The sequence below is a fragment of the Hipposideros armiger genome, unplaced genomic scaffold (assembly GCF_001890085.2).
Source record: "Hipposideros armiger isolate ML-2016 unplaced genomic scaffold, ASM189008v1 scaffold_106, whole genome shotgun sequence".
Lineage (NCBI taxonomy): Eukaryota > Metazoa > Chordata > Mammalia > Chiroptera > Hipposideridae > Hipposideros > Hipposideros armiger.
In genome coordinates, this window is record NW_017731456.1 from 1,938,819 (window position 1) to 1,962,714 (window position 23,896).

General features: G+C 39.5%; 1 protein-coding gene and 1 pseudogene across 24 annotated transcripts in view; one reads left to right on the forward strand and one right to left on the reverse strand.

The window, feature by feature from the left end:
* Positions 1 to 23,896, forward strand: part of SGIP1 (SH3GL interacting endocytic adaptor 1) — a 194,061-nt gene that overhangs the window by 51,875 nt on the left and 118,290 nt on the right. The window lies entirely within an intron of this gene.
* On the reverse strand, positions 4,201 to 4,913 carry LOC109384929 (myeloid leukemia factor 2 pseudogene; annotated as a pseudogene).

Here is a 23,896-nt window from a genome sequence, read left to right on the forward strand (position 1 = left end):
GAATCATAGAATCATTTACTTGAATGAGATAATTCAAATAGTTCAGATCTCTCCTTAATACCTACCTACTAGGTGCTAGGGCTGTAGTTCCCAAACTGTGTGCCAAGGCACCCCAGGGTACTACGGGCACCATGGAATACTTTAAATTTCCAAGGGAAACAATAATATCTGCCAGACACAAAATGAGCCACATATCCCCTTAATAAGTAACTGTGGTTATTTACAAATGCGATAAAATTATTAAATTTTTGTCTCAATTTATGTGTATTATTTTTTTCATACTATTACTAAATTGTTATGGACAAAATATACTCATTAAGTTATCTGTACCTAGCTACTAATGAATGAAACCGTTAAATATTTCTATTTTGTGGAAATATTACTTAGACATCACATGAGTATGGGAACCTCTGCCCTAGGGCATTGGGGAACATCCTTCATCCATGTTATCTCAATCATTCCTCATGAAATCCCATAAGGTAGGTGTGATCAGCCTAATTTTTATACCCAAAGAAATTGAGACCTACAGAGTTTTAGTGACTTGTCAAAATCTAAACCCCTGGTAAATGAGTGAGGCTGCAAGGGCAAAGTGACTTGCCTAAAAATTCATAGCAAATCAGAGGCAAAACTGAAACAAACTCTGGTGTCCTGATCCCCCTCCCAGGATGCCTTTAACAAAGCCATGCTTTCTCTCCAAATCCTTACTTGTCTTCTTCCTCCTGAGTTTGAATTTACAGCATAAAGGGATGGACTTCCATTCTACGTTTCTTATTTAACTCCAAGACTATTTGTGCTGACTTAATTGCTGACCCTCTTGATTCTGAATATATGAGGAAAATGTACAAGATATAATGGCATGAGGATTTGTGTCCTTTCTGAATAAACACTAAAGCAATAGGAAAACAACTTTTGGCTCCTGTAACCAACGAGACCCTGAGTTCTTTCAGAGGACATTGTTCTCTCCTCGGGTTTCCTGTAGTTAAATGGCTGATCCTGTCTTTCAGGGAATTGGACACTTGGGATCCGTTTTCAACCTGGTGAGCTCCAATTTAACACTGAAGAGAGTCTGGATTTTCCCGTCAGCCCTCACAGAAATGATCCCAGATACCATCTTTTTAGCCCAGAGGGGCAGGTGCTATGAAAACCCAAGGTCCAATGAAAGCTGATAGAGCCTTTATAAGATGTGACACATTGGCCTCGATTGTAATGGGGATTTTACAGCTTTCCCGAGCTCCAGTGAGCTTTGGCTTTGCCTTTGTTTGGTGGCATTTAACATGCAGCCTTATGAACAGCATGTTAAACAACCAGCCCTTGTTCCTTGGAGTTCATTTCAATATATAGAAATTTAATTTTTTTTAAAAGATTCATTACAAAGCTGTGTGATTATGACTCACATCTAGACAAGAGTTAGAAGATTTAATCATTCCATCTAGAATGATTAATGAAATCCCATAGTCATTTCATCTGAAATCATTCTTTGATTTCCTAGCTTCCATTTGTTCAGATATTTATCGAATATATATTATTTGCCAATCATTCTGTGAGAAACTGGAGATGCGAATGGGGCAGCAGGCCGAGAGGCCCCCTCCTATACATGTAAGTCATGAAAATGAAACGTCATACTCATGAGGTAGTTGCAATAAGGAGGTACTAATAATAAGGAAATATTGTAATAAGGCATTCAGGTCCTGATGGGTGCAGCAAGAAAAGAGTAAGCACTTTCATCTAGGTCAGGGGTCGGCAAACTGCAGCTCGTGAGCCACATGCAGCTCTTTGGGTACGTTCCATCTCAAAAGTTTGCCGACCCCTGGAAGAGCCAATCCTGTCCCTCACAACAATTTAAAAATTATTCGAGAGCCATAAATATATTTTTGCATAATCACCATTATGTGAATACTATCTTTAAAAATTTTTATAAATGAAACTATGATAGTTTTCTTTCCATTTTCAGTTTTACTTCAGAGCCACATGTACGTACCCAAAGAGCCGCAGTTTGCTGACCCGTGGCGGCTCTTCCGTCTCAAAAGTTTGCCAACCCCTGATCTAGGTGATGCTGCCAAAGCAACCTTGACAGAGGAGGTGATGATTAAGTTTTACCCTGAAGCTAGAGTAGGAGCTGGGTGAACATGTTGAGAAAGGGAGTTCAAGGCAGAAAAAAAGAGGGTGCTGAGAAGCCAGGGGCTGAAATGGTGGGTTGTGAGGAAGGATGCAAGTAGTTGAGTATTTCGGGGCTATGGAGTGGCATAGGTAGGACAGCAGAGGATAAGGCCAGTGAGTAGATGAGATTGTCATGTCGAATGGTCTTATATATCGTGCAAAGGTACAGATTTAGGAGGAAAAGAACTTACAAATTTTAGGCAGGAGCACGACATGATCAAATGTGAGGATTTGAAAAAATAGTGTTCCAATAATGTAGAGAATAGCTTGGAACAGGTAAGAAGCCAAAAGCAGGAAGACCTACTCCAGAACCTTGTTGTCCCTCTTAGGGATAACTGTGAATACCACTTGTCATTGAATAAGACATGAATAACTGGACTGAATATATAGGACAGCTTTACTGGAAATTGCATTTTAGAGTAAATCTGTGAATTCAATTGTTATGAAGAGTTAATTTTTTTTAAGGCATTATGGACCAACTTCACTAGCTTCAACTTGCTCAAAGCTTTGTCATGGTTAGACTTAGTGACCACTCTCTGCATGGCTTGTTCTAGTGCCTTCATGAATGCCTCACCTGGAAGGCCACAGGGATGGTGGAAGGTGGAAAGTACATGGGCATTAGAGTCTGATGGTCATGGGCTAGAATACCTTCTATCTGTCTTTTATTTTTTCAATGAGCTTTTTAACTCCCTTAAGCTTTGATGTTCTCGTCTGTAAAAGGCCAATAATAACTAACCATATTTCACAGAGTGGTGAGGATTATCTGAGATTGTTTGATCTTGTATAGAGTATAATTCCTAAGGTAGAGTAATTGCTCAGCAAGAGTTAGTTCTCTTCTCTGAAACAAAAGATGTTTCAGATATTATATTAAGAAATCCATGTGGCCATTGCCACATTTGCAGCATTCTCCTTTATAGGGCTTCAGAAACATGATCAGGCTTTCAAGGTGGCAGAGCAAATAGCTCTTCCTCCAACGTCCACCTTTCAAGTATCAAGACCCCCCAGGGTTCATATCTTTCCCTGACTTTCTTCTCAAGAGTCATCACAGCATAATGGGAAGACTTTAGGATGGGAGGTCAGATTTGGAGTAGAGTTCTACTCTGCTTCTTACTGTGGGACCTTGGGCAAGTTATTTAACTTCTCTGGGCCTCAGATTTTCTATTTCTTAAATAAGGGTTATATGGCCTATCTCATATGGTTGTTGTAAAGATTAAAGTGTACTCATTTCAGGATTGACTCTCATCTACCATGATGTTCCAAGCACAGCTAACATTCTGACATACTTATCCCTGAGGTTCAGAGTAGTATGCCCAAATGCCAACTAGGTATTTTTATTTGCATATTCCTCCAGTATTGTGAAAGTGAACAGGTTAACAGTTCAACTCTCCCTTAAACTTATTCTCCTTTTTTTCTTACTTATTCAACATCATAATACATGACACCATTATTTTATTTTATTTTTTCCATTCTCCTTTATTCCATAAACACCTAGTTACAAGTTGCACAAATCAAAAAATAAAGGCAGAGAAGGACGTAGGGAAGACTTTTGTGATGCATAGGGGTGGGAAGGGAGAAAGGGTTGGGAACCAGTCCTCTCCCTCCACACGCAGCCCTGGATGAGGGCTATGGCCCCTGCAGCGGGGAATCTGAGGAGGAAGTGGGCAAAGATCCAGGGTAGCTGAGGGATGGAGGAAGCCCCTAAACCCAGAGCTCCCCGCAAAAGTCTTCAGTGCATGGCAGGGCTAGAGTGGAGAAGGTGAGGAGGTTCAGAGATGGAGCAGCAAAATGAAAATCAAGTTAGCAGATGCAGGAGAAGTGGAGTTATCATGGTAAGGGGATTAGAGAAGGAAAGGGTAGGTAAGGGGGCAGTGAGAGGTTCTCCCTGAGACCCCCAGGGAGAGGTGGGGGCCAGCTTGCCTGTTAATTTAATATTAAAGTGGGAGAGGGAGTGGGAGTTGGAGAGGAAAAAAATATTTCAGGGGATGATTTCTCAGCCTCTCAGCCTGTACAAAAGACTTTCACCAGTCATCACAGAGGGAACTGTCAGGAGCGGGAGTCCTTAGATCCCTGTATGGCCAGTCGGGGAAACCCCTCAGCCTTTCGTTCCCCACCCCCTGAAGCCTCATGTGCTCCAAATTCCAGAGGGCGCTGCTGCTACCGGAATCGGGATGTCTCCCTCCGCCTTTCATCATTCAATGCTGCGGCCTCACTCTCATCCAGGTTGAAGTAGTCTCGCCGCTCCTCCTGGTCCCCTGTGTGGTTTCCGGAGCCCTGGAGCATGTGAGCTGGGTCTCGGATGTGATGCCCAATGGACATCTGCCCTTCTCCACTGTCCGAGTCCCATAAGGTCCCCTGAGTCTCCCGGATTCTGTCTGGGGCCGAGCATGTCTCGGGCGCCTCTTGTAGACCTTGGCGGCACCCGTGTAGGAGTAGGAGATGACAGTGGAGGATGAGAAGCTCTGGCAATTGCCTCCAACGATCACAGGTTCCATGTTCCCGATCATGTCGTTCATCATCCCAAACATGTCCATGAAGCCACCCGATATTCCCAGCATCTCGAAGGGGGAGATCGCCCTAGCCTGCATCCTGCAGCTGGCAGGCCTGGTCCCTGGCATGTTGCCACCTGTGATGCTGAGGAAGGAGCTATATCCAAACCCACCCAACAACGTTTTGTTCATATGCTGATGCAGAATAGCAAAGGGATCCTTCAGGAACATGGGCTCCTCAGGCTTCACATCTCTCATGAAACAGAACATCCCGATTTTGGCTCCAGGGGGGCTCAACACGGTGCCTGATGTGGGCTCAGGGGCCCATCCGGCGTGTCTCACCTTTTGGCGCGCTGCAGGATGAGCGCTTGAAGGCCAGGAAGAGGGATTGGTCCTGGCTTGAGCTTCTCAGCCTCTGCGCCACCCCCTCCCACGGCTGCCACCTCTGCAAACCCCTCGGCCCGTGAAGCCCTCGCCCGTGGCCAGGTCCGGACCCATGGCACCATTATTTATCCTAGTTACTTGATATAGAAATCTATAAATCCATCCTCTGCCTCCACTCAATAAGACCCCGTCAACTTGAGCTGTAATGTTCCTTTTTGATATTATCGCTTCATCTCCATTCCAGCTATCACTGGCGTCATCCGTGCCCTCACTTGGATCATTGTAAAGACTCTTCCATTTCGCCTTCAGACCTCTAGTCTTTCCTCCTTAGTTCCTTCCTCCACATGGTCACCAGCGCGCCCAGCAAATAACACAGCTGATGATATCAGTCCCTGCTTCAAACCCGTCAGTGGCTCCCCACCGATTCCAAGATAAAATTCCAAATTATTTAACAGGTGATATAAAAGTTGTTATGACATTAGCCATTTCTTTCAGCCTTATATTTCCTGGTTTTCTTTTTTGCCAGATGCCCTGAATTCCTCTTAGGCTCCTATACATACCATGCCATTTCTCACCTCCACGTCTGTGTTTATGCTGTCCCCTCTGCCTGGTATGCCACCTCACCAGCTCTTCATCCCTTCGCTAACTTCTATTAATTTACACTACCACCACCACCCTGGAAACCTGGATACCGGGGGAGATACTGGAGGGACACCTCTAAACATAATACAATGTGACAAGTGTCCAAGATCTCCTTGTAGCTCTCTGCCTTCTCAATCCCGGGCAGCAGGGACTGGTCCTCACTAAATGCTCCCTGAACTGAACGGTCATATTAATTGTTGATACCACTGACATTTTCTTGGTGGTTTTCCTTCCCTCCCCTCCCCTCCCCTTCACCTCCCCCTCCCCTCCCCTTCCCTTCCCCTCCCTTTCCCCTTTCCTTTGCTTTCCTTTCCTTTTTATCTTTTCTTTTTGAGTAGGAATTGTGTAGGCAGTATGACTTTCTATAGCTCCTCTCTACAGTACCTAGCCTCCTATGACAGTGTGTAGCAAACATGATTTGCATGGTAAAAGCTTATTCACTTAGACTCTTACCGTTGACAATTTGTGATTTAGTGCTCCAACCTTCCACTACCAGTGACAGTCTTAGCATGACCACAAATGGACTACTTGAGCTTCAAGAACACAAATGCTGGTCCTGCTCAAATGAAGTAAAACGATTCTGCTAGGAGCAGCTTTTATACTTCTTTAACAAAACGCATACAGATTACTCTTTTTAAATTATTTTTGTCAGTTTTTCTTTTTTGGGGGGTGGTGGTGGTTATTTTTTGAGAGAGAGAGAGAGAAAGAGAAAGAATAGAATTCTAAAATTTATAAATGGAAGGAAACTAAATGATCTAGTCCAATGTTTTCAAAATAAGTTTTTTACCGCACCCTGACCCCCACAGTAATATTGACTCAGACATATACATGTATGTATATACATAGGTGAAAAGTAACCGATTTTACAAAAAAACAACAAAAACCTATTCTTCTCTATGAGAATATTTTTTACTCTAGTTCATTTTTTAAATGCTTGCCAAAACCCAGTAAACTGATTTCCTGATCTACTAATGAGTGATTGCCTATAGTTTGAAAAATCCTGACCTAGTTCAACTTCCATCCTGATATTGAAAGCCTTTCTTTATAATAGATTGATAATGCAATATTTCCAGTTAGTGCATGGATCCTTTCTCTGTACAGGGATCCTTCCTGACGCGATGTTCCAAGCATATCTGTGTAATTCCTTTACATACAGACAGGAGCTCCTCATGTCATGTGAACATAGAGGAGACTTGATTGATCTGATAACCAGAGGTCTGCAGAACCTGGAATTTCAGCATTTCAGACCACAGGGATTTTCTACTAGAGGGACTTGAAAATCCAAGTAAATCTGAAGAGCTCAAAGCTGGGATAATGGAAAGAAACTTGCAAGAGGGCTTGACAGCTTGTGGATTTTGCTCATGTGACCTGAGCTTCCCAATATTGAGCCATGGACTAGCTCCATTAGAATCACCTGGGAAACATTTTAATGTATAAATTCCTGGCCCTCAACCCTAGAGTTCTGAGTGCTGGAGTTAGGACTGGGAATGTGAACGTGTTAAAAGCTCCCTGTGTGACCCACATGTGTGACCAAGACCAGAAATCTCTGATTTGGGCTCTATGAACCCTGGTTCTTTTTCCAGAGAATAGTCATGTGGTCTGCCTCCCTGTCATGGTTGTTATGGGGGAACAAATGAAATAGTGTTTAAAAGCCCCCAAAACAGCCAAAAGCCCTCTGTATACCAGGCAATATGAAGGTCTTCATGCCTTTCCTGCCAATCGGGATAAATTAGCAATTTGTTACTGAATTTTGAAATTCCAGAATCAGCCATGATATTTAGACTGAGCCTAATTAATAAACCCAAATTGCCAAAATGTAGAGCAGAAAGTATCATCAGTGTGCAAAGAGATTCTTTTCTTGTAATACATTTGAATATTTTGCTTGTGGTGACACCAAAAATTTCCTAGAACTCAAAAAAAGTTTCACATAAATTTTTAGAAGAGTTACAAAATTAAATGCTTAGTTAAAACTAGCCTCTCTGAAATAACATAATGAGTGAGCTATGGTTATTTCCTGTGGGGGAGAAGGGGAATGATTTGTTTGTGTGTGTAATTGTTTTCTCTCCTTTTACAAATAGATATTAGAAGAAAGATATGAGGAAATTCACTTTATATTTTAATTGTAGGTGAAGCCTAAATGAATCAGTCCTAAAATACATGATAAATGTTAAGCTAATGCTGTTTGACAATGGTTTGTCTTGGAAAATGTGGTGGGAATAGAGTGTTCAGCCTTTGAGGAGAAGTTATTAAAGGTTTTTCAGGCTGCTTATGAAAAAACCTTCAATTCTTTCATGGTGCTTCTCTTATATATATAATCACATCCTTTGCAGGATTTATATATTAATTCCCATACTTGCTGGGTAGGTGAAGTCAGAGACTATGTTTAATGGCCCACAAGAATTTAATTTCCATTTTAAAAATAAGCAACTAATGCTTTTGCAATGGTTTAAAACATAATAAGGAGATTTTTAAAACTGAAGCTAAAGGGCTGGAATCAGAATATTTACTTGTATGGCTTCTGATAGAGCATCTGAAGTGTAAATCTATGCATGAAAAAAAAAAAAAGAAGAAGAAGAACCAATCACAGGCCACACTGTACTGGGGCTGGGAAACACATTAAGAGACCCTGTATTAAAACCTCAATATAAATTTTCAGGATAGGAAAGCCTAATCTTTTTAGGTAAAATATTTATGGTACGATCTAGAAAGGAAGGAAAAATGAAATAGAAAAAAAGCAATTCTCAGGTTATTTAAGATTGTTATCTCTGGTGGACCTATATCTAGGTAATTGCTTTCCAACTCTCCCCGAATGTCTTAATAAGAAAAGTGGCTGAGGAGCATTTTTTTTTTCCTATGCCTAGATATAATTAACACCTAGCTGCTTGAACCTCAGATTAATGGTGGAATGTGCTGATGTGAAGAATGTACTTAGAATCAGAAAGGAGCCTGAAGGATATTAACTAAGTGTTTGTCCTCTTCCCTGTTATTCCATTTCCAACAAGAGAATAACAACACAGTACAATACGTGAGGTAATACTTTATTAATTGCCTTCATATGTACTATCTTATTTGACCTTCATGCAAAGCTGGTGAGATAGCTGGAACCTGTCCCCGGAAAACTCTCTCTAAGGTGAGCTAAATATGATAAGATATATAAGAAGGGCAGGTGCCGGGGAAAGAAGCCACTTTTCTACAGATCAAAGAAGTTATGAGGACTATAAAGCTTACTCTTTGGATGTATTCCCAGGGTTCTGAATCTCATCTCACAGTGTAGCAGAATAGTCTGTGAAGAAAACCACTAGAATACAGAAACAGCAAGATTCTGTAATGATGAATGAAGGAAAAGCCAGTATTTCTGTCATGGAGATCTTAGACAATGAAATTCACCCCTTGAAGAACATAGTATAGTGTTAGGCCAAACCATATGAAATTAACACAATAGTCAAAATGGTCAAATACGGACAATTTTATACAGTATAAGTTAAAAGGAAAGATTATTTTCTAGATTTCTAGTGTAAACCTGAATCTGAGACCTCACTCTACTACTACTTTATTATGTGATCTTGACCAAGTCCATTTAACTATTTCTGAACCCATTTTCTCATCTGTGACAAAATAATGTGTTGTTGTTTTTTTCCATAGGACAGTTGGGAGGATCAAAATATGCAATGTGACAAGTATCCAAGTCATAAATGATCACTACTATGTAACTACATGTGCATTTATTTTATAAATTGGGGAATTGAGGGAGGGAAACAACATTGGGGAATTGGGGAAGGGAGACAGACAAGTTGCTGTCCTTTTGTTCTTCAGTCTAGTTGTGGAGGACGTCGATTCGCTGGCCCATGTTGGTATTATCATTGTGCTCTTCTGGGGTGAAGCAGTCGCTCACCTGCCATTGGATGGCCGCTCACGGTGGCTCATGGCAGCTCACGAAAGCTCACGCCCGCTGCTGGCCAGCCCCACTGCAGCTTATACCATTGCTGGGGACTCACAGCAGCCCAGCTCCAGGTCAAGCTGTTGTTCACCATCTTAGATGTAGAGGGCACAGTGTCACTGGCCCTAATGTGGGATCTGAACTGGAGCCCTGCTGCTCAGAGCTGGCGTCCCAAGCCAACTCTTAACCAATGCACCCTTTGGGCCAGCCCTAAGTATGCATTTTTGCATTCAATCAGCCATGGGTTAACTGGTTGTGTAGTCTAAGACATTTGAATCTTCCCTGGTCAACCTTTAGTCCCTTATTTCTAATTATGGGTTATCTTGGGTTCTTCCTACCTTTCAATCCAACATCCAGTCAGTCACTAAATTTTTTCCTTCATTACCTCCTAAATAATTCTTTAATCCACTCTTTTTATCTTTATTCCTACAATCCTGCCCAATTTCAGGTCCCCATCATATTTCTTGACGAGACTGTTGCAGTTGTTTCTAAACTCGTTTCCCTGCTTCCAGTCTTCACTTCTTAATCCGTCTTCCTCACCACATACAAATCTAAACATACATGTAATGCTTTGCTGAAAGCCTACATTGGCTTCTTAATAACCTAAGAAATGAAATTCTAGTCACTGGGTCTGGGAGAAAGGGCCCCCATGACCTGATCCTTTCCAACCTTTTCAGCCCCATCTCCTGTCACTATCTCCTTCTTACTTAGCTTTAGTAACAAATAGCAAATCAATTCTAGTTGTCTACAGATGTCATCCATTTCATCCTTCTGTGCCTATGTTTGTGTGGTTTTCTCCGTCTAGAATGCTCATCCCACCAGAGTAACCCTTACTCATCATTTGAGACTCATAGTATACATGTCAGATGAGACTCTTCCCCGGGGTCCGAGGTTGGGACGGATGCCTTCCTCTCTGCTTTCATAGACTCCAACTACTGCACATAAGTATAAGCTAATATCATGCTATAGTGAAAATTTGTATTTATAAATCTCTCTTTCCAACTCAGCAGTGCCCCCAAAGGCAAAAGCTCTACTTAATTTATCTCTGTAGTCCCACATCGAGAATAATGTCCAGCCTATACTAGGTGCTCAAAAAGCATTTGCCAGAAGTTTTCACATGGGTTACAGGAGGCAGTTACCAAGGGAGAAACCAGAGTCAGTTCTGAGCATGACTTTGGAAAATATCATCTGGGCAGACATTAAAGCCTTTCTTATCTGAGTGTGATTGCTCTATGGCAGTAGTTCGCCAGGTGGAGCCCCATGAACAGGGTTTTCTGGACCCACAGGCCCCCAGACTGGCTGCCTACCTTATATCAGTGATATTGCCTAGTAGGTAGAGTATCAAAAGATGTTGTATAAATGAGAAGCTGTCGAAGAAGGATGACAAGATGTGATACCTTTAAGACAGCTCCCTAAAGAATTGTAATGTGGCTTCGTTTTCAACCTTGAATTTAAGGAGACTGATGCCATGGTCATTATGCCAGGCTATGTCTTAATACAACAGATATGGGGAAAGGCAATCAGTCTAGATTGTTACAAAACTAGTGTTACCTGGTGCGTCCCAGAGCCCTTACCAAACATAGCAAAAACAATGACTCATGACTGCTTTACAGCCCAAAACAAGCTGATATTTCTGCCATGACAGTTCATAAAGGCTTTTACTTTTGATCTAGAAGAAAATCCAGCTGAGGGCTAATTTGGTGTCTGCGGATGAATGGACAGAGGATATGAAGCTTCATCATTACTGCCTAATACCGCTGAATGTCTCTGTGGTTCAATTAGCCATGTGTTGAGAGAAAAGGCAGTACAGTCGTCTGCCCTTATCTGCAGTGTCACTTTCCATGGTTTCAATTTACCCCTAGTCAAACGTAGTCTGGAAATATTAAATGAAAAATTCCAGAAATAAACAATTCATAAGTTTTAAATTGAACACCATTCTGAGTGGCATGATGAAATCTTGTATCATCCTGCTCTCGCTCTCTCTTTGTCCTGTACACCCATGCTGTATCTGCCACCCCTACCTGCCCACTAGTCACTGAGTAGTCATCTGGGTTATCAGGTTATCAGAAAGAGAGATCACATTCAGGTAATTTTTAGTATAGTATATTGTTATGATCATTTCATTTTATTATTAAGTATTGTGGTTAATCTCTTACTGTGCCTAACTTATAAATTAAACTTTATCAGGTATGTATGTATAGGGAAAACAATGGTATATATAGCATTGGGTATTATCTGTGGGTTCAGGCATCCAGTAGCAGTCTTGAAACCTATTTTCCATGGATAAGAGAGGCTCTCTGAGAATATGTTGAGGTCTCTCAGACATACATATTTGCAAGATACTGGAAGCATGGAGTTAGAGCTCAAATTTTTTAGTAAGCATTTCTATAAGCATTATATAGTAGGAAAAAAATACTAAACTTGGAGTCAGACACAAATATATTTAAATATTAGTGTAATTTATTAATCATGGCGTTTTACATGAGTCACATAATCTCTTAGAGCCTCTGGCTACCCAAATGTAGAAAGTGTATGGATGATAGCTATCGAGCAGAGCTGATTTATGGATCAAACGAGATAAAACATGTGACAGGGCTTCACATTGTAATTACCTCACAGTAGGAATTATGTTTATTTTTTCTTTCATTATCATTGCTACTTACCAAGCTTTTCATTTTCTATTTCTGCTCCTGGAATAACTCCTCTCCCTCCACTACTCAGCTTTGAAAGCTGCGGGTCCAGCAAAACTCTGTGGCTGTTTGTGATAGAAACAGATGATAACTAGACTAGCTGGAAGAAAAATAGAGAGGCTCCATGAGCGAGCAATCATCGAGGACTTGGCTGATTGACTGTAAATTAGAACATCCATCATCATGGGTTCAGGGACAGACACTATTCTAAGCCTGGCTCAGGCTCTGGTTCCTTCTGAAGCATTAAGAAACTCATTTAATTCCTGATGAAGTTTCACCATAATGCTCGGCATAGCTGGGTAGTCTCTGCCCAGATCACTTATTACATACTATTGTTATGCATTAATGCCAAAAAATAATTGAGTTTCTACAGAGAAAGGAACTTAACTTGGGGTCCGAGATACATTTAGGCAGTCTATAAACTCCCAGGAATAGTGCACACAGGTTGGTAGATATATCTGAGTGTCGATATTTCATGGGCAGAGGATCCAAGGCTTTATTAGATGCTCAATAGAATCTGTGACCAAAAAGAAGAGCCACTGCTACATAGTAAAAGACCTTATTTGTTATAGCTAGAGAGACCATTTTCATGAGTGTGTTTCCTGGAATTCTAAAACATATGCCCTGACGAAAACAGGATTGGAGCCATGTATTGTTTCTGTGAAGTGTGTTATCGTGTAATGGGGTTTTTATTACATTTCTTTCTCTACAGAATTCAAACAGACATTCCAAGTTTCATTTTGTTTATGAAACATGCTTGAGTTTACAATACTCTTCTAATCGTGAACTTTCTCTGTCACTCTCTTGTATTTCAAAAACAAAATACTGTTTGGTTATCTTACATGATATGTTCTTTTAGGATGAGGGACCAAGTCTTGGAGTTTTACCACACACAGTGGCCAGGTAGCCTAGCATACTTGAATATGCATTACTTATAAATAAAACCTGCTCAGTACTAGAGAGCACCCTTAAGCAGATGTGAAACAGCAAGCTAATTGTTTCAAGGGCCTATACTGGGTATAGCTGAGTGGCACAGGATGTACCATAGCAGTGGGATGGGTTTTGCTGGCAATTGATGGCTGAGAGTATTTGAAGTGAAGAAGCTGAAGTTACTGTCTCTATCACTGGAATTAAAACTGGTAATTCAGAGATAGAAATGGTACATTCTTTCCCCCTTGCCTGCTGATTGTATGGCTGAATTTCTTCTCTTAAAAGAGAGTCCTGAAAAGCCTAGAGTGATGTCCCCTTCCCCCCAGCTAGGGGACACCCTGTCACAAAGGTGCCTGTTCAACTTCTTTAGTTTCTTCAGAGGTGAAGCCTACTCACAAGGTTAGGACTTTGTGGCGAAGAAAATATTTCACTCCAACATGCCAACCACATACTTAGTTCTTGCTATTGCTTTTCATTTTCCAGAATTTAAACTTTCTTTCTTGTAATAATGCTAGCAAGAGAATGAAACAGACCATGGAGAGCAGATATTCTCCTGAGTGCTGGGAGAAGAGATTAGGGAAGCATGAGGAGAATCAGCTAGTGGTCTCAGGAGCGAGAGCCAGAACCCGGTCAGGGCACCGTGTGCAGGACCCACACTTGCCTCAGCCACTCAGCGGACGTGTGCATGTGGGCCAAGAACACGTGCCCTGGCTTCCAGCAAGCTTGAGTGTCACAAATGGCCCAGAATCTACTATCCATGCTGTGTTGGCAAATTGTGGAGCTGCTCTGAGAGGTCTTCCTCATATGGAAAGCGGAGGTGATTATACCCATGTCACAGTGTGGTGCTATTGCATGAAAATGGTGGGCATTTAACAAGGTCTAGCTTAAAGTTGCCTCGTTTTACTCCACAGAATTTAATTTTTCTGAGAAAAAAAAAGTTATTGTTTTATACATAATATATGTAAAATGTAATGTGTATTACATTTTAGAAATATAAAAAGTGAGGTTTGAATATATATTATGGTTATGTATTACAGATATACAGAGGGTGCCAAAAAACGGTATGCACTTTTTAAGAAAGGAAAGGAAAAAACTGTATTAAAATTGTAATACTCTAGGGCCGGCTGAGTGGCTCCGTTGGTTAAGAGCTCACTCAAGGGTGTGAATTCTGAGCAATAGCCGTTCAAGTCCTGGCCCAAGCTGAGCTGCAGCTGAGCTGCCAACAGATTGCAGGATGGCTCAGCTAAAAAAAAAAAAAAATTATAATACTCCATATATACCAATAACAAAAGATGAACACAAGTCATGTGTATACATTTTTTTGACACCCTGGTATATTAATATATATTTAATACATCTATATTTAACATACATAATATATATTATGACATATCAATATTTTATATTTCGTAAGCAAAGATCATCAAACATAATTAGCCCATTTTTTGATCGTGGAAAGTAACATTTTTGTAACTACTTAAAACAAATTAAAAAGTACTTTTTGTATTTATTATTGTTTAGAATACCAATCAATGCCATATGCTATAATTCAGTGAAGCTATCAGGCACTGTTAGTATTCATTGGGCTGGAACAAGAAGTTAAAAACCCTCATTTTTTGAAGAGTGTCATTTTCTCTCCAGCAGCCATCATCACTACTTATGTTTAACTTTGCCTCTTTGACCTGTTCTAATTAGCTCCTGCCCTTCTGGCCTGGAAAAAGAGATTACTAATGTTGTCATCTCTGTCCTTAAAGCAAGAGGGAACAGACATTGAGGGAGTCTGAAACCTCTTCCGGTTGTATACACAAGTGTTAGTATGCCTTATTTGTGTCTACACACTCATGTAGACAAGTGTGACATTTTTCACCTTTCCTTCTACTTCTTCATTTGCTTTTCTGTCTTTTTAGGATGTTGGCTGTATTTATGATACATACTCTCGTATAAGTGAGTATCTAGTGGGGGTTCTTTTCTCAGTGATAGACATTTTAACTTGAAAGCTGTCCATTTGGTCCTTTATACCCAGCAGGGATGGGGAAGATCATTTTTGACTCTTGAGACTTTGCCTGACTTGGGACTTTTTTTTTCAGTTCAGTGAACGTTAATTACCTGCAGCATACAGGGCGTTGAATTAGGTTCACTGACAGGGCACAAGATGAATGAGAAGTGAGTTCTGTCCTCAAGCATCTTCAAATCTAAAAGAAAAAGACAATGTAAACTGTAATATGAGGCAGAATTTGGTAAGTTCTATCATGAAATCTTAAGTGAAGTTTGGAAGAACCCAGGGAGGAAAAATTCTGAAGGAAAACTTCCTTCAGGCGTGGTGGGGCATTTCTGAGTCAGCTTGAGGAAGGGCAGGTTTCCACGGTTCTAGGTGGAAGAGATGGTCGTGCAAAGACAGACCTCCGAACAGAAGCTAATACATGGATGACAAATGTGCACGGCTGTTTAGGGAATGAGGAGAATTTTTGTTTTGTTGCAAAGCAGAGTGTTTAAAGAGGAATAGTGACAGATAAAACTCGAAAAATATGATAGATCAGGTCCTAAATGCCATGTTAATTAGGAGTTTTGTCTTCTAGCAACTTCAGAGCAGATTGAATTCTGTTGAAATTACTGAGAGGGACTCTACATAAACCAAGTGGCAGCGGTGAACAAGGTGTGTGTATGTGTTTAGGTGACTATAACCAAGAAGGAACTAGCACTTGCTTCAGTTTTTGAAGGAGTTTCAGGTGAGAAATATCTGGAGCAGCCCGACTAGAATGCTAACAAACTTTTGAAGTAAGCTTACAATTTCTCTTGTAACTGCACCTGTTCCAGGAAGAATAAAATAGGTTTGTGGAAAGTGCCACATAATTAGCTTAGTTCAGACTGAGCATCTGGGTCTTGATGTTTCTAATGATTTTTTCCTGTTTTGTTTTGCTTTTTATCATTATTAAAGTCACCTTTCATTTTCCTTCTGCATTTGAGGTTATAGATTCATAAATTGAGAAGCCTTTTTAGAGTACTTAACATACAAATGTAACCAAAATATTAAGCCTAGCTTTAGCTTAAAAAGATATTAGTATCACTGGAAATGTGATTCAGATTGTGAAGTGATGCTATTCAGCCAAATAGGGGTTCATGACACATTCTAGACAGTTAGAAAGTAATAAGATATATTCAGTGTAGAAGTAGAAACAGAAACCATACTCAAACCTAAAACTACTCGGTATTGTTGATTACTACAGGGGCTATATGTTCTCTCTCTCTCTTTCTCACTATATATATGATATATATATATATATATCATATATATATATATATATTATCATATATATATATATGATATATATTTATACCCACTCATATTTAATGAAGCAATGTGGTAAAGTATATTGGGTTTCAAGTAACGGGATGAAGGTTTGAGTCCAATTTTCTCTATGATGTTCTGTATGGCTGTGGGCCTATTGCTTTAATCTCCCTATGCTTCTGTTTGGCTCATCTATTGCCAAACCAGATGCTGATCTCTACCCTGATATTCTGTGATTTAGCTACCTATCAGTTGTGCCATGTTATTTCCCCTTTTGAGTTCTGTAATGGAGGCTGATTTAAAACCCCTTCCAAAGACAAGAATTTTTTGCTTAAACTGTGATTTTTTTGGGGGGAAAAGGAACCAAAAATCTCCAAAGTCTTCTTCAACCATTTCTCCTTTAGGAGAAAAAGGTAATTCAGTAAGTCAGTGACTCAGATTTTTTTGATTCAGCGATTTTAAGAATTTATCCTGGGGTCAGTTTTATATTCAGATTCAATTTCTAGAGAATATTGATTGTGATAAGCCATTGATGTTGCTAAGCACATTACACGCATGATTTATTTAGTTTTCATAGCAATCCTATAAGATCCATTTGATGGGTGAGAATACTGAGGCTGAGGTATAAAATTATTCACAGTAACACAAGTACTAGCAAGTGGCAGAACAGTTAATTATGTAGGAGTCCAGCTCACAGCTGCAGAGACGTGATAATGGGAGGTATGGCTCATCCATGCAGGGATTAGAAGAGACAGCTAGTTGATTTCCTAAGAGCCAAGCTCCCTTTCCACAGCACAGAGCTGTTGCTGGGAGTGGCTTCGCAGCCAGGGACTTCATTTTCCAGCATCTCTTACGTCCAGGTGAGGCCATGTGGTGTATAAGCCAAATTCCTTCCGGTCAGGGGTGTACAAGCAGAACTCTGTCTCTTTCTGGCTGAGGTGGTAAAATATTCGCAGTGACTTCCTCACGCTTTTTTCCCCTTCCATGACAATCTTAGAGGCCATGTTTTTTTTTTGCTTTCTCTTTTTAAATTGTTTTTAATTTTTATTAAATTTATTGGGGTGACATTAGTTAGTAAAATTATATAGGTTTCAAATGTACCATGATTTGAAGTTGACAGTTTCATGAGAGGGAAGGAGCCTAGATGAATAGATTGGATGTATATAAGAAAGGATGCTAACAATACTTTCTGCTAGATTGGCTGTGGAGAGGGAGGGAAAGGAGGAGTCAAAGGTGCTTCTTAGGCTCCTGCGTGGAACATCTTGGGGGATGATGGCACTATTTTACTTGGAGATGGAATCTTGGCAAAGGAACTGGCTTAGGAGGGAGTTCAGTTTTAGATTATCCGTGCCTCGTGTGAACACTTTTTATTATCTTTGCAGATTATTGAAAATTAAGCAAGATTTCATAGAATCTCAGTTAATATTATTCCACAGAACAAATTAGAAAATATACTCTTAGATGGTTTGTGAGAGAAAATATGTTTTCCTTCTCTTTTCATATTAATCAGGAAAGAGAGAAACTTACTATTTGCACTGGGTTGGATACTTTGCTTTTATATGATATGTACTGTCCCAGTTTACTGTTTTTCAACCCTCAATTAAAATGACAATAATAATTATACAAATAAATAGTGATATTACTTTCTGCTTGGAAAGCATTTTATTTTCCTATCCAAATCCATTTTCTCCTTTGAAGCTTGGAATCATCATGTAAAGCAGGTATTTAACAGTTCAGGAAGCTGAATTCTTGAAGGATTAGCTGATGTTTTTCAACATCACACAGCTAGTTCGTGGTAAAGCTAGAGTCTGATTTTGGGACTGACTGCAAATATAAAAACTCTGTGATGAGTCTGAGTTCAGGAGTTATGGGGGTTTAAACAGAAAGCTCTTAATTAGTCCGAATCTCAATTAGGATTGTCCAAATTGGCATATTTACATACTAATATAAATGGTAAACTCTTAAATGGTGAGAAAGGCTTGGGTGTTCAGCTGTTCTAGTAAATTAAATATTTTAGTTAGAGAGACTTTCTATACAAAACCTAACTCAAATGTTAGTTTTCAAATATTAGTACAGCATAATACTTTCAACACTAAAACAATATTCAATATATTTTTACCATTTGATGATATAAAAAAGACAATTTATGTATTTAGCACATCATAGTGACCATGATACAAATTAATTACTATTGGATCTTTCTCATACTAGTTAATAAACACTGCTGGTGGGAAAATAAAAAAAAAAGGTATTTTAATGATGTTACTTTTCTGCTCCATGCTTTCAATGACCGCCTATTGCACTTAAAATCTAAAGTCCTTAGCTTGACCTTCAAGAACTTGCATGACATGACCCCTTACATCCTCATATCATGTCACTCTTCACCTCAAACACCACACAATTATGTATCTATGCCCCGTTAATGAGCAAGTAAGGAGGGGCGAAAGTGGGCAACAGCTACCTAAATAAAGGTGGGTGTCTCAGGGTTTTAGTAACTGATCTCTGATCTCACATAATTCAAGGGTAATATTAGATATTGTGTCTCTAGCCCAGAAGAGTTCCAGGCACATGCTAGATGTTCAGCGGGTTTTTATTCTATCACCCACTGAATGAGAAGATGAGAAGATCTGCTGATAATGATTCCAAATACTCAGTTTTCATGAATAAAAGGCTGGAGTTATCTCCCTGCCCAGTACTGGGAGGCTGGTAAAGAGAATACTGACCAGTGATGGGAAAAGTTGCCATCTGAGCTTGCTAGGAAAATATGAGGACCTGGAATCAGAGAATCATAGGCAGAGTAACAAACATTAATTTAAATATTTAATATAAGATCTGTATTAAAGAAAGGGAAAAATAATATGACCATTTAGTCTAAGAAGATGCTTGAGGAGATGGCTTAATAAATGTGCAAGCCTACTAAGGGTTAGCTTTCCAAGATGGTTGACTTGATATTTTCTATCTCCAATGAGAATAGATTAAAGAAGAGCAGGTTTGCACTGTAACTTGATTAGAGTTATATTGTCCAATGGAATAATTTCATGACGATGAACTTTGTTACTATTGGAATTCATAGCCAAAGGATAGATGGGCGGATGGGTGAGTGGGTGGGTGGGAAGACAGATGGGTGGAGGACAGGTAAACAGACAAGCATCATTATTACTATAAATCTTGCTAACAGGATCAATACACAATCCCAGAGGCTTTTAAGGCCTCTCAAAAGAACTTAGAGCTAAATTCTGTACTTAGCTCCCTCTACACCTTTATTTTGTGTGTGTTTATCTGATAACTGATCTTTATAAAAAAAATAACTCCATGTTCATATATTTTCAACTTTTAAACCATTCCCATTTCATTTTGGAAGTAGACTTAATGGATTCTTACTAAATAAAGTTGGCTAATCGTCTGTGGTGTGTTGGATTAGCAGTGCCCTGACATCTCCTTTCCCTTTGTCCATCTCTCCACCTCCATGTAGTAAGTTAAAATTAAACCAAAAGAATTCTAGGGCCAGCCGAGTGGCTCAGTTGGTTAAGAGCTCACTCAAGAGTTTGAGCTCTGAGCAACAGCGGTTCAATGCCCAAGCTGAGTTGCCGCTAAGCTGCCAATAGGTAGCAGGATGGCTCACCTAAAAAGAAAACAAAACAAAAAAAACCCAAAAGAATTCTATGTAGGACGTGTTCCAGCTTTCTTGTGTAATTCAACGTTAAAGAGTTTAACTGACAGCATGAGAGGGTACATGTAGTGACAATTCAGAGATTTTACGAAAGGACTTGCTCCTTTCTCTCTGAATGCTATAGAAAAATGCAAGGGCATGTGAAAAGCATTTCTGTTATCCAGTTTGCTTTCTTTTAGATTAATTTTCTTGTTGGAAATGGGATGTTTTGAAGATGAGATTTGGTGAATTATGATTCAATTGAATTTTACTGTTTATGCCTGAAAACCAGAGTCCATCAGAGCAGGATCATTAACTTCAGTTGTGTCTACATGTCACTGTCAGGCTGAGGAGGGTCTGGAGGTGGAGGGGACAGAAGAGAATCAATGAATGTGGGGAGAGAGAATGACACAGAGAAATCATGTTACGGAATAATGTTCTCATGGGACAGGTCTAAATTTTGCTAGCGTTTGAATTTTTCTCCAAGCAGGACGATATGTCTCCCGACCACGGTGGGAGCTGGAAACTTCAAATTCTATATACCACCAATCTGAGTAGAAGTAAACTGGCTTCCTTTCAAATCACTCTGTGAAGACCAGCTGATTAAAATTTCTAATAGATTTGCATATAGCAAAGGTTTCATCTGTGCTGTATTTTCCTGCTATAGGAGATTGTTGTATATCTCATTGAGTCTTTTAATCCCCGCTTATTTTTTACAATACATGTTTGTAAATTGCATTTCTTTAAACTAAGTTTTGTTTTGTGATTATAACTGTAACCAAGAGAAGCTTGCGATTTTGAAAATGTGATTATTTTCAAATTTTAATGTTGTGTTTTTATTTCTAAAGGAATAGTGCTATGGAGATGCTTTAAGTGCTGAAATCAGGTATTTAGTTGCTCTTAAGTAATCAGTTAAAATAGCTAACTTCTAGTTGTTTTATAACCATCAAAACTTCAAGAAAAGCAAGAGAAATCTGCATAAAGTGAGGCACAATATATTTTAGGTGTTATATAAGGCTTTTCTACCCATTTAAACTTTACAAAAAGTGTTTATGATACATAGTTCAGAAAACTGAAACTTGGAGAGGTTATAAGTAACTTGCCCCAGGAGTAATGAAGATGAGCTTAGAACTTGTCCTTCAGAGCTCAAAGCTCCTTTTTTTACAGCTACATATGCTTCCCGTGGATGTTGCTATGATGTACTTAAAGCTTAATAGAAGTTGTTCACCTGCTTAAAATTCTTCCTACTTCCACTCAGCTGCTTCATTACATTAACATTGGCTTAGCCAACGCTAAGTCTTTTTTGCTGCAAACCTGTTCTTAGCAAACACTAAGTCTTTTTTGCTTAGCAAACGCTAAGTCTTTTTTGTTGCAAACCTGTTCCATGACCATCTTCTCTTGAACATTTTCTTCCATGTCACCAAAAGGCTAAATATTTCTTTAAAAACAAAAATCATTACTATTTTTAGCCCTTGACGTTCTTAATTACCTTCTAGCAATCTCCATTTTATTTAGTGCACTAACAGGAACTCCCATATGTCAAATCTGATCTTGAAGGTGCCATCCATATTAGACCCGTTTGCAATTTAGTGCTAATGGAGCGTGTCATTATAATGCACATTTCCCTCAATAGGCTTAGCTCCTCAGAATGATGGGGTGGCAACTTGTAAAGAGGCTTTGTGCTTACTAATTTCAAAGATCACCTGGATTTCCTGAGTCACATAAAAGTGGAGAAAAAAGCATTCAGACCAGAGAACATACCCACCAATGCTGAACAATTTGGGTTAGAATTGCAAATATGTAGACCAACCAAAAACATCGGTTGCATGACCACCGTGTATGTGCCAGGTACTGCTAGACACTGAACTTGACTTTTTGTATTTCCTGCTACTCATCTTTATTAAGCACTTCCCATATCTTAGGCAGTAGTCTAGGCACTGGAAATTAGAAATATCATTAAAAAAATAATTGGAGGGACTGGCCTCCATCTTACTTAACTGGTCTTACATCTTTCTGTAAGGCCATTTTATGACAATGAACCTGAATTGGATTTGAGTACCTATATTTAAAACTTAGAGGAAGAGCTGATATGCAAAGCATCTGAATCTTTTCTGATAGAAATACAGTGAACATCATAATGAATAGATATTGCCAGTCTAGAGTTGCTGTCAACATGCGGCATTATGCCCAGGACAATTAAATTTGCCTGTTTTTAATTACTGAGGCCAAATGTTTAGACTGGGTTTTTGCAGAAAATACGTAATTCCATTAGATGTGATTCACCTTTGACTAACCCTCCAAGTTGATGAAGACACACACTGAGTATTTATATTAATTACAGAAATAATCCATTTAACAAACATTCATTGAGTCTCTTTATAGTCACTGGGCAGTATAAAAAGATTTAAACATGAAAAACACAGTCTTTGTGTTTAAGAAATATGCATCCTAATTTTCCTAAAAATGTCAATTTTTAAATATAATCAAGGTTTTTATTTTGTATTCCAATAAGAGGACAAAATTAATTGTGATGAGTAACAGAAAGATATACCACAGACATGAAGGGCATGGACTCTGGAGTCAGGAAGAGGGGATTCTGAAATGTGGTTTGCCCATTACTACCTGTGTGACCTGGCACAAGTTACACCTCATGCCGTATGGCATATAGTCAATACAATAATAGCTACCACCTCATAAAGTTACGTTGGGCTAAGATAAGGAAATTACTGACATATTTCCTGAAATATCTTAAGTAGTACTTAACAAATTACATCTATTAGTTTTTATTTTTGATATGTGTTTTGGACTAAAATAAGCTTTTCAATGTGCCATGGTGCACATTCTTCACCTAAAATGTGGTGAGATCATGGCACACCCCTCCCCCTGGGTCTCTGTTCCCTGTCCTTATGCCTGTGCATTCAGCTAGGTCCATCCTGTGCTTCTATGTACACTAATAAATATCCAAAAACTGGACATCTATGGAACGTAGATTGCAAACACCAGGAAAAGTAGTTAGTATTTTTTTGTTCTTTTAATGATTCCACAAACATTGACTGGTTTTTAAAAAAACATTAATGGTGTGTCCATGTTTTGTACCAGTACCAGGCATTGCTCGGGGTACTGTAAGTTGCTTAGTTTGAAGTCAAACAGATCTGGCTCCAAAATCTTGGTCTTACCACTTGTTTTAGTGATTCGGAAGAGGAACTTAATCACCTTAAGAAACTTCTGTTTCTTATTCCATACAATCGGGGGTTAGTTAGTAATTCCTTCTGGGCCTGTCAGAAGGGTTTGTTTATATAAAGTGCTTAGCATAGTTGCTGGCATATCTGAGGTATTTGGTGAACAAGCACTGACTTCCCCTTGCTCCTAGTGAATACAAAGAGAGAAACTGAGACTGTCCCTCCAAACCTTGTCCCTGTGAGAACGTGAATCTTATACTGAAAGCAACACGGTGCCTCTTCCATTCTCTCTGTAAATGTCGCTGCAAATGACAGTCAGCAAGAGTTGGGATTTGACCTCAGATCCTTAGATTCCTAAGAAGGCCATGCGTTCTGCTTCCTTCCACGTGTCTCCTGCTTCTGATTCGTTTCTTCTCTACTCTCTCCCATCATTTCCCCTTCTGGTCACAGAATCATCTGGCTTGAACTCTTCCATTTTGTTTTATTGTGATAAAATACACCTAACATAAAATTTCCCATTGGGGCCATTTTGAAGTATACAATTCAGTGGTATTTA